Genomic DNA, 12,123 nt, shown 5'->3' on the forward strand with positions numbered 1-12,123 from the left:
TGCTCTCTGGCCCTTGTATATTAATTGTCTTAGTGAAATTTGTCCCTTCTATCTTGAAGCTGTTAAGTTCTAGATGGGACTAGAGATAGAGCCATGGATCCATTATCAAGGTCCTCTAGAGAGACCCACTGAAGAGTTTCCCTACTTGCCAGATCTAATATCCACAATGCAGCCTGAGGAAGATAGAATTGTAATCAACCAAATTCCCTAGTGGCAGTTAGTGTTATTTTTTCAGAAGCAGGAATAAGAGCAGGAACTAAAAACATGACAGGAACACAGGAATTGCTAAAATTCCTTGTACAAAATATCTAATGGGCATGTGAATAAGCACATGAACAGCACTTGATCAACATCCTGACTATAGGATGGGGTGGGTGGGGCATGATCATAGAATGTCTTATTCTGATTAGATGTAGAACTCCACTCCCTAAAAGTCATCAGACAAGGGCTTTAAAAGTTGCTTTCAGCAACACCAAAATAAACCCCTAGTCAATAGCAACTCAACAACAACTGATGTGGGACCCCTCTCTTGTGGAAGCTGCATTTCTTTGTTAAAGGATAGAAAAAATATTCCATTACTTTACCCTGCATTCCTCTGGGTCTCATTCTTCATATCTACCTCACTACACCACACAAGCAATAGGGGAAAGAAAGTGGGGAAATGTCCTCAATACCTCATAATAATAATTCAAAAACTAACCACACAGACAATGTCTTTGAGGAAATGAATAATCAACAATTTAGAAAGTCAATGTTTCTAAATTATCTGTAAACTACATGAAGATCTAAGCAAGAATTAACAGAAAATACAGAGAACAAGAGATCATTTTGTTTTTAAAAAATCCTGAAAATGAACAAAATAGAAATTGTGGAAATGACAGACTTAATAAATCCAAGTAAAAACTCAGATGAAAGCATCAACAATAGAGATGACAGATTTTCAGGGCCTGAACATAGGGTATGTGATCTTAAAAACAGAAAAAAAAGACAACAAAAGAACAGAATATTTAGGAAATCTGGCACAATTTTCTATAAAAGACTAAACCAAAGAATTACTGACAATGAGAGTGGTGAGATACAACCAAAGATTATGTGTCACCTTTTCAGTGAAATAACATTCAGAAAAGAGCAAATACCATACAACAAACTCACATTAGCTGATTAGAGCCAAACCCCAACCAGTAACACCAGTACTTCCCATTGATAACTCCACATAGATTTAGGTCTATCTAGATAAAACATTACTTGACATTCCATTCTAACCTACCACATACAGGGGAGAAGTGAACCTGCAAGCCATTACACACAGCTTCAATTCAAGAATCACAAAAAGAAGTGTTTAACAACCCAAAGTCTTTGTTCACTCCAAGTGATATATAGTCCAAGAAGAAGTGTAAAGAAGGGCAGTACTGCACAAGGAATGTAACAGCTTTGATCACCTGAGCTCAGAGAGCTATTTTAATTCCCATTTTCTTTCTTCTTATATTTACATTAATTTATTTTTGTTTTCTTGGTGTTATTACTGTGCTATTTGATTTGTGGATATACATTCATATACATATTTGTTTCCCTTTTTTGTTTTACATTTTTATGTTTACCACTTTTCTTTGTTTTGAAATTTGAAGGTTAGGGTTTTATTTATTTCATGATTTTTGTTTGTGTCTATTGTCTCTAATACCTTTCTTTTCCCCCTTAATAGCCAGTTTCTCCTGTTATTTCTTTCTCTTTTTAGTTTCTTTTACTTTTTGTTCTCCTCCTCCCTACATTTATTCTGTTTTCTGTTCACATCATGAAAATTTTAACATTTATTTTACCTTCACATTACACTTCCTTTTCTCTTAATGAACTCTATATTTTATGATCCTTTAGAACTCTTTACTTTCTAAATTCCTAACCCTATCTTCCTCTAAGGTTCTTTAGTTATTAAGCACTAAAGATAGATTAGTTGATACCTGATGTGTATTTTTAAGGTGGATCTTCTTCAAGGTATTTATTTCACTGACATTGCTGTTGGCAATTGCTAAGTCTGCCATTCCTCTTTGTGGCAATTAGTATTGTAGATGGAATTCTTGTCACTGAGTATATTATTTCAATGCTGCATATAGTTTACTGCCATTGCTACTATTGGTCCATTCCTCTTTTTCTGTGGAATTCTAGGAACCTACTGGAAAACCATGATCTCATAAAGCAAAGACTCTGCAGCTGAGCTACTTCCAGAACCCAGCCAAGAGACAGAGCACCTTGCATCACCCATAAATTATGCTTGAACATCAAACATACATTAATACAAAAACTAGGTTAAAGAAATCATCAAAACTGATGACCAAGCCACAAGTAGAAATATTTAGGTGGAGACCTCAGATCCCATCCAAGGACATCCACTCCTACAACAGAAACACAGACAATTAACTTGTAATATGCTGGTAGATACCATACCTACAAGGGGCCTTAATATAGACAGCTTCCATACTGCTTTAGGATATAGTTTCATTAAGAAATCACAGAGGGTATACCCCACATAGTCTACCATATACAAAACTGCATGGTCTACAAGCATCCCACTGTTGTGAGACCTATAGGGGAAAATGGAATTCTCAACTCTGCCACAATACATATTACATTAAAATACACTGGTCATCATCATATAACTACAAGAGAAAGTTACTTCAAAACACACTTGAAAATATATTGAAAAGTTCCAAACAATCTGATATCCCTGAACATGTTGCCAAGAGAAGGATATGCCCTAAATAGACCCACACATACTAATAGAACAGAAACACATCCAAACAGATGCAGAAAATCTAACACAGGAATAGAAGAAACATAAAAAAAAAACAATGTAACATGATAACTCCTGTATCCTAACTCAACTGATTTCAATGCTACTGAAATTCATGAAATACCAAATGAAATTCTCAAAGACACAATTATAAAAATTATCAATGGTGGGACTGGGGTTGGGGCTCAGTGGTAGAGCACTCACCTAGCATGTGAAACGTGCTGGGTTCAATCCTCAGCACCAAATAAAATAAATAAAGTATTGTGTCCAACTACAACTAAAATATATATTTTAAAAAATTATCAATGAATTTAAAGACAACACTTAAAAGAACCAAATGAAGGGCTGGAGTTGCAGCTCAGTGGTAGAACACTTGCCAACTCATGTGAGGTTCTGGGTTTGATCCTAAGCACCACACAATAGTAAAAATGTAAAAGAGATAAAAGAACCAAATGAATTAAGAAAGTGGGTACATGATACAGTTGAGAAACTCAATAATGAAATAGAAATATTGAAAAAGAAACAAAAATGAACCTTGGTAATCAAAAAGGCAAAATAATCAGGGGCTGGGATTGTGGCTCAATGGTAAAGTGACTGCTTGCCTAGCACACGCAGGGCCCTGTGTTCTATCCTCAGCACTACATTAAAAACAACAACAACAAACAACTAAATGTTTGGAATAAAGGTATTGTTTCCAACTACAACCAAAAAAATATTTTTAAAAGGCAAAATAATAAAAAATGTTCTCTTAAAAATATTTCTAAGAGTAAAACATGAATAAGGTGGATCTCAAGAGTGGGAAGACAAAGTAGTCAGCTATGAACATTCAGACACTATGAATGAAAATAAGTAACCATGACCAGAATACACCAGAACTCTAGGATAATGTTATGTCACCAAATTTAAGAATCACTGGGGAGAAAATGAGCATTGGGAGATGCAAGGTAATGACATGGATAACATCTTCATGAAACTAGTAACAACTTTTCCCAAACAATGAGAAGGAGATGGACATCCACATATGGGAAGAATTCAGAAGACTTAAAGGACAACATCCAAAAGGAATCTTTCCATAACACATTATTTAAAACTTCTAACATACAAGGTAAGGGTAAAGTTTTAGAAGTCTGAAGAGGAAACATCAAGTCCCTTTTAGAAGCCAGTAAGAATTACTTGTCATTTCTCATATCAAACTCTAAATTGCAGAAGGGCTTGGGAAGGTATGTTACAAGCCCTGAAAGAAAATAACCATCAGCCAAGTTTTCTATATCCAGTAAAACTATCTGTCAGAATCCAAAGAAGAAATAAAACCTTCGAATTAAGTAGAATATAAAAGAATTTATAACCACTAAACCAGCACAAGTGACACTCCTTCAAGAAATACTACAGGAGAAAATGAAAACAAACTACAGAGCTCACACATGGATAAATCTCATGTAAAGAGCAGCTAATCAAATGAGAAATGAGAACAAATTAAACATCAGAAAAAAATGGTGAAAATTAATAAATGTCTCTTTAATAACACTGAACATTAACAGCCTCAACTTTTCAACTCAAAGACATAAGCTTGTAGAACAAACTACAAAAAAAAAAGAAAAACAAAACTATCTTGTGCTTGCAAGATTCTCACCTTTCAGGTAAACTAACCAAATATAAGGCAGCAAGGAAGAATATGAAAATTAGACATGAAAAATGTGAAATCACCAGAGATATCAACAGAAATCCAGAGAGACTATTTTGAAAATTTATACTCCAATCAATTGAAAAATCTGAAAAAAAATGGACACAGTTTTAGAAAGCTGTGACATACCAAAATTAAGTCATAGGACATAGAAATCTACATGGACCAATAACCAGCAATGAGATAGAAGCATTAACAAAACTCCTTCCAACAGAAAAAAAGCACAGGTCCAGATAGATTCTCAACTGAATTCTATTGGACATTTGAAGAAAATTAATGTCAATGCTTTTCAAATTATTCCAAGAAAAACTAACAGATTAAACACTTCTAGAATCATCCAGAAAAGGACACATCAAGGAAAGAAAACTATAAACCAATACCCTGATAAACTTAGATGCAAAAATTCTTAATAAAATACCACCAAATCATATTCAACAAAATATTAAGAAGATAATACATGTCGACTAAGTTGGTGTTTTCCAAGGGACATAAGGATGGCTGGACAAATAGAAATCAGTAAATTTTTAGTAAATATAATTTCTTACATAAACAGAATTACACTCAAAAACCACTCTTCTATATAGATGCAGAGAAAGCTCTCAACAAACGTCAGCATCCATTAATGAGTAAAAAAATAATAATAACATATAAGAAACTAGAGGTAGAGGAAAGTACCTCAAGATTTAAAAGGCTATATATGAAAACAGGAAATGCACACAATTGTGAGTGGGGAAAAACTGAAAGCATTTTCTTTAAATCTGAAAAAAAGACAAGAATATCCACTCTTAACTCTCTTATTTCAGATATACTAAAAATTTCATCTAGAGCAATCAGGCAAGAGAAAGAAATTTTAAAAATAAAAATAGGAGGAAAAGAAGTCAAAAAATCATGTTTTACAAATGACATGATACTTACTTAGATAATCAAAGAAGTTTCAACAACAGACTGCAAGAGATTTTCAAAAAATATATTAGAATAGCTGGTTATAAAATCAACAATTAAAATCATACATTTCCTATATATCAATAATAAATTTACTGATAGAGGAAAAGAAAAACAATCCTATTAACAATAGCTTCAAAAGCTAAAATACCAGGCTGAAGTGGAGTTGTAGCTCAGTTAATAGAATATTCACCTTGCTTGTGTGAGGCACTAAGTTCAATTCTCAGCACCACATACAGCAAATAAATAAAATAAAGGTATTGTGTCTTTATATAACTAAAAAGTACATTAAATAAACTAAAATACCCAAAATCAATCTTACCAAGGAGGTGAAAAAATACTGTAATGAGATTATAAAACATTTAAGAAATATTTTGTGATAGACACAAAGAGGTGGAAAGACCTCAAATCATATATACATGAATAGACAGAATTAATATAATTAAAATGGACATACTACAAAACACAATATACAAATTCAATGGAATCAAGATCAAAACACCAGATATTGTTCACAAAACTAAATAAAATAGCCCTAAAATTCTGTTTGAAAATGAAAGTGCCATAACAGCCACAGAAACTCTAAACCAAATAACCAATTATGGAGGCATGCCAACTCCTGCATTCAAATTTTACCACAGAGGTATAGTAACAAAAACAATATGATATTGACATTAAAGCAAATACACAGACCAATGATAAAGAATAGAACACATATACAGACCCATTCAGATACAGTCATCTGATCCTTGACGAAAATTCCAGCAGAATACATTGGAGAAAAGATAGCCTTTTTAACAAATGTTACTCAGACAACTATCTTTATATTTAAGAATGAATTCTGTCTTTGTACAAAAGTTAACTCAAAGAGGACCAAAGACCTTGGAATTAGACCAGAAACTCTGCAACTGATCAAGTAAAATGTTGGCACAGGAACCAGCTTCCTTAACAAGATTCCTAAAGAAAAGAAATAAAACCAAAACTCAAAAGTGGAATAGCAACAAATTCAAAAGCATCCACACAGCAAAATAAACAAATAAGAGCACAAAGAGAGAATCTACACAATGGGAGATCTTCATCACCTGATACTCATATAGAAAATTAATATAAAGAATTCAAAACATTATCACCCATAAAACAAATATTAATAAATGAGTAAAAGAACTAAACAAACACTTCTCAAGAGAAGAAAAGCAAATGTCTAATAAGTACATGAAAAAAAAATGTTCAACATCTCTATCAAGTATAGAAATGCACCAAAACAACATGAAAATTTCATCTCACACTACTCAGAATGATAGCCATCAATAATACAAATAATAAATGCTGTAAAGGATATGAGAAAACAGACAACACATACATACTGTTGGTGGACACGTGAATTAGTGAAACCATATAGAAACCAGAAAGATGTTTCTCAAAAGACTAGGAATGGAACCATCATACGGCCCAGATATACTACTCTTCAAAAATTAAAAATTTATACCATAGTCATCGATACATACTTGTGTTTATAGCAATACAATGTATAAAAGCCACAATAGGGAATCAGCCTGGCATTGAAAGACAAATGGATAAAGAAATTATGGGGTGTGTGTATATTTGTGTGTGTGTGTGTGTGTGTGTGTGTGTGTGTGTGTGTAAAGAAAAGAAAGTTAGAGGGGTTTTCATGAAAGTCAAAATGAGATCAGTAAAGGAAATGATACATCCCAACACACTAAACAAAACAAAATAAAACCAATTCCTAAATCAGAAGAAGCAAGGAAATGATGAATAGTACAACTAAAATCAATACAATAGACAATGAAAAAAATACAAACAATCAATAAAGCCAAGGGTTGGTTCTTGGAATAAGTAAAACCTTGTGTGCAAACTTATGAAAAGAAAGAGAATCCAAATTCATAAAATTAGAGATAAAAGAGAAAAATTCACCACAAACATCCAAAGATTCATTAGGGAGTATATTGAAAACTTATATCCAATACAGTGGAAAACCAGGAACAAATGTATGTATTTCTAAATTTATTTGGCCTTCCAAAATTAAACTGACAATATATAAAAACTAAACAGATCAATTACAAACACTGAGATAGAAGCAGTGATACAAAGCCTCCTAAAAAGAAAAAGACAGAAATAGAGAAATTTATAGTTGAATTCTAATAGAAATTTAAAGAAATAACTAAATAGAAAGATGGAACAATTTCAAATCTATAATATGAAATCAGATATCATTCTGACACCCAAAACCATGTAAGGACACCTCAAAAAAAGAAAAGTAGAGAACAACATCCCTGATGAACTTAGATGAAAAAAAATTAGTAAAACATTAGCAAATCATATTCAGGAACACAATAAGAAGATTGTACATGATAACTAAATTGGTTTCACTCCAAGGATACAAATGGATACTGATTTGAACATATGCAAATCAATAAATGTACTACTTCATACATGTAGAATTTAGAGAACCATCATACATCTTCTCAATACCTACAGGGAAAAAAATTCTTAACAAAATTTAGCAGATTCAGTTGGAAAACTGAAGAAACAATGGGTACAATGGAATTACTTCAAAATCCATAAAGTCTATATACTATACACCTAAACTCAACATCATTGTGAATGAGGGAAAAAAATGAAACATTTCCTTTAAAATCTGGAACCAGTGAAGGAGGTCCCAATCAAAACTCTTATACTAAATATACTACTGGATATTTTTGCTGGACCAAAAATGCAAGAAAATGAGACGGAAAGGATAAAAACAGGAAAAGAATAAGTCAAATTATATCTCTTTTCAGAAGATATGATTTTATACTCAGAATATCCAAAACACTCCAACAATTCAATAAACAAATTAAGCAAAGCAGAAGTTCACAAAATCAATAAAAGAAAATCAGCACCTTCTCAAGACACCAATAAAGAACCTAGTGAAAAAAAATAGCCTCATAAAATCAAATTAAATACCTAGGAATAAACCAAACCAATAAGGTGAGAGACATCTACAATGACAACTAGAGAATACTGAAGAAAGAAATTGAGGACCTTAGAATATGTAAAGTTGGTAAATTAAAATTGTCCCAGCAGCCATACTATCAAAAAGTATTGAACAGGTACAATATAATTTCATTCAAATTAATATGACATTCTTCAAAGTTCTAGAAAAATCAATTCTAAAATAAATTTGCAAGAGCAAAAGACTCAGAATAGCCAAAGCAATACTGAGCAAGAAAAGCAATATTTGAGGCATCAAATGATACTACAGAACTATATTAACAAAAAAGAAATCATGGTATTGGCATCAAAACACACATGAAGTCCACGGGTATAGAAGACGCAGGGACAAATCACCATAAATACAGTAATTTGGTATTCAACAAAGGTGCCAAAAGCACATGTTGGACATGGTATTGATAGCTTCTTGGAAAAAAGTGATGAAGAAACTGGATAGTCCCTTGCATAAAATGAAAATAAATTTCTACCTTTTACCCTGCCCAAAAGACAACTCAAAGTGAAAGATATAGACTTTAGAACAGTAATTTTTGAATTGATAGATAAACATGGGCTCAACATACCCACATATTGGTGTAGACACCCACTTCCTTAAAAGACTGCTAAAGTTCAAGAAGTGAAACCAAGGATCAATGATTTGGACAGCCTCAAATTAAAAAAGCTTCAATACACAGCAAAGAAAACAGGGGCATGAAGATGGACATTAAATAATGGGACAAGATTTTTGCCAGCAGCCTTACCAACAGGAAATTAATATCCAGAATATACAAACAAATAAAAAATCTCAACAACAACAAAAAAAAACCCAAATAACCCAGTCAGTAAATGGGAGGTAAAACAAAAGAGACACTACTGGAAAAAAAGATATATAAATGGCCAAAAAAAGATATGGGAAAACAAACTTCAGTATCCTACTTCCTTAAAATCACCCACTTCCTTAAAAGACTGCTAAAGTTCAAGAACTGAAACCAAGGATCAATGATTTGGACAGCCTCAAATTAAAAAGCTTCTATACACGGCAAAGAAAACAGGGGAATGAAGATGGACATTAAATAATGGGACAAGATTTTTGCCAGCAGCCTTTCCAAAAGGAAATTAATATCCAGAATATACAAACAAATAAAAAATCTCAACACACACACACACAAAAAAACACAAATAACCCAGTCAGTAAATGGGAGGTAAATCAAGAGACACTACTGGAAAAAAGATATACAAATGGCCAAAAAAAGATATGGGAAAACAAACTTTAATATTCTAGAAATCAGGGAAATGCAAATCAAAATTACACTGAGAATTCATCTTATCGTCATTGAAAATAACAATCATCAAGAATACACATAATAATAAACACTGGTGAGTATGCAGGTAAAAAGTGACACTCATACACTGTTGGAGGGTTTGCAAATTAGCACAGCCACTTTTTCCTGGAAAGCAGTGGGGATATTCCTCAAAAGACTAGGAATAGAACCACCATATGACCCATATGACCCAGCTATCCCTCTCCTTGATATTTATCATAATGTACTGAATTCAGCATACTATAGCAACACTAGCAGGTCGACACTTAGAGCAGTGCAATTCATAAGAGCCAAATTATAGAACTAGCACTGGTGGTCATCAACAGATAAATGGATGAGCAAAAATGAAATATATTGAAAGAGAGAGAGAGAGAGAGAGAGAGAGAACGAGAGAATGAATGGATTTTTACAAAGCCAGAAAAAAAAAAGAAATTATAGCATTTGCTAGTAAATAGATTAAACTGAAGAACATTATGCTAAATAAAATCAGTCAGATGCAGACATCAAGTGTTGAAATTTTCTTACTTGGGGAAGCAAAAATCATAAGGAAAAAAAGAAGAAATCCAAATGCCCATGCTTACATCTTCACCCTGATAGGTCTTTAATCTCCCCGAGTTGCTTGCCAGCCAGTTGACAATGTCCCTGGAGATCACATACCCTGACCCGCACGCGAATGCAGGGTAAGCTGGGCTGGGGTACTCCAATTCTTGCCACTTTCCAGTTCTGTCCACTGCCCAATTCAATCTGAAATTTCCCCACCAAACGTTAGGCCCATCCAGATTCTTTTGGGAAATTCTTTTAAACACAGCTTCTAAGTCTATGTAACAGTCATCATCTGTCTTCAGCAACAAACTGAAGCTGGTGGTTTCCACAGTCCACCTATAGAAGTTCAATAATTTTGCAGGAACATTTCGGTAAGTGTCTACAACATCCACAAAAACAATGTCACCATGAACACTGCTCTCCTCTGTCAGTAAGTCATCTTCCTCATGGAGGCTCCTTATGTGATCAGCGAGTCTCTGAGGCCGAGAGTGAAGGCTACGCAAGAGAGCGTCACCTTCCTGAATGGTGTAAATGAAGCCACCTGCAACTCCTTCCACACCTTCCATGAATTCATGAGGCAGTGCACCCTCCCCAGCCCGTCCTGTGAAGGACCACACTGGCAGGGTCTTCCTCTGTGCCTTTACCTCGGGTAAGATGAACTGCTCCACGGGCTTGTACCACAGCTTGTTCACCTGCACGCCACAGCTTGGAGGACTGAAGCGCGCAGTGAAGAGGGCCTCCTCCTGTTCCGCCTGGTAGAGCTTGACCGTGATGTTTCTCTGGAAACCCTCGTCGCTGGCTTCATAGAACACTCCCAGGCTGGTAATGACAATCGGGTGGAGCACTCGGAAGCTCACGCTGACGACCCGGGCCTCAGAGAGTCCTGATGAACCCTCCTCAGAAAGACTGAACGCCTCGATTTCCTGATTCAAAACTGGGTTGGAGATGTTAAGCAGTCTGCAGGAATAAGGGTCCTCTCGGTCCTCCACAGGCACGTCACAGCCCCGAGCACCTATGATGAACTTCACAAGCACCCGCTGACTCAGGGCTGGGTGACGGAGCGAGTGCTTCAGCCAGGTGTTTCTTATAGCATCCCGGAGCTCACGGTTACTTCGAGCTGACAACACACCCACCACCACATCATAGTGACTGGACTTCCACTGAGGAAAGAAGGCCGGGGAATGTGCCGCGCCGGCCCCGGGGGCGCGGGCGGGCGGCGCGGAGCGCAGCCGCAGCCAGAGGTGCAGCGCGGCCCCGAGCACGCACGGGCACAGCAGCACCAGCCAGTTTCGCATTGGCCACCCAGCCGCTCCCAGTCGCGCGCCGCCGCGCGCGGGGCTCCCCCGCTTCCTGGCCCACAGCGAGGGCCCTGCGCGCGCCCGGGCCCGCGGGCGACTCCGGCCCGCGTCTCGCCAGCCTCCGACCGCGGGCAGCGGCGCATTTGGATGGCAGCCATAGGACCTAGAAGATACCAGGATAGCCTGTGGCTGTGTGAGAAGACCTGTGTCATAGGGAGGATTTTGCTTTCATCATTGCCCACTGGTTAAGTCGGTCAGAGCTGGGAACCTGCGAATACTATGCTCAGTTTAGGTATAACTATAGAGAAAAGCCTGTGATTGCCTTGGTAAGGACTCTCAAGATAGTATACCTGAGAAGAAAAAATAGCAGGCATATAATAGTAAAGGATGTGCCTCCCTGAATTTAAGGGACACTTCCCACGTGACCAAATCATTTCGGTAACCTTTTAAAATAGTATCAGTAGAGAATTTCATTAAAACTAGTCTATGACAGACATTAACTATACTCAGATGTTATTAGACTAGCTAGTTTCTATTTAATAATCAATAGTGAGGAGCTATAAAAAT

The 12,123-nt window shown here is 35.8% G+C and overlaps 1 pseudogene; it reads right to left on the reverse strand.

Annotated features, from left to right (window-relative positions):
- Positions 1-10,236: 10,236 nt before the first annotated feature.
- Positions 10,237-11,562, reverse strand: LOC143388347 (UDP-GalNAc:beta-1,3-N-acetylgalactosaminyltransferase 2 pseudogene; annotated as a pseudogene).
- Positions 11,563-12,123: the final 561 nt, after the last annotated feature.

The sequence above is a fragment of the Callospermophilus lateralis genome, unplaced genomic scaffold, assembly GCF_048772815.1.
Source record: "Callospermophilus lateralis isolate mCalLat2 unplaced genomic scaffold, mCalLat2.hap1 Scaffold_1392, whole genome shotgun sequence".
NCBI classification, from domain to species: domain Eukaryota; kingdom Metazoa; phylum Chordata; class Mammalia; order Rodentia; family Sciuridae; genus Callospermophilus; species Callospermophilus lateralis.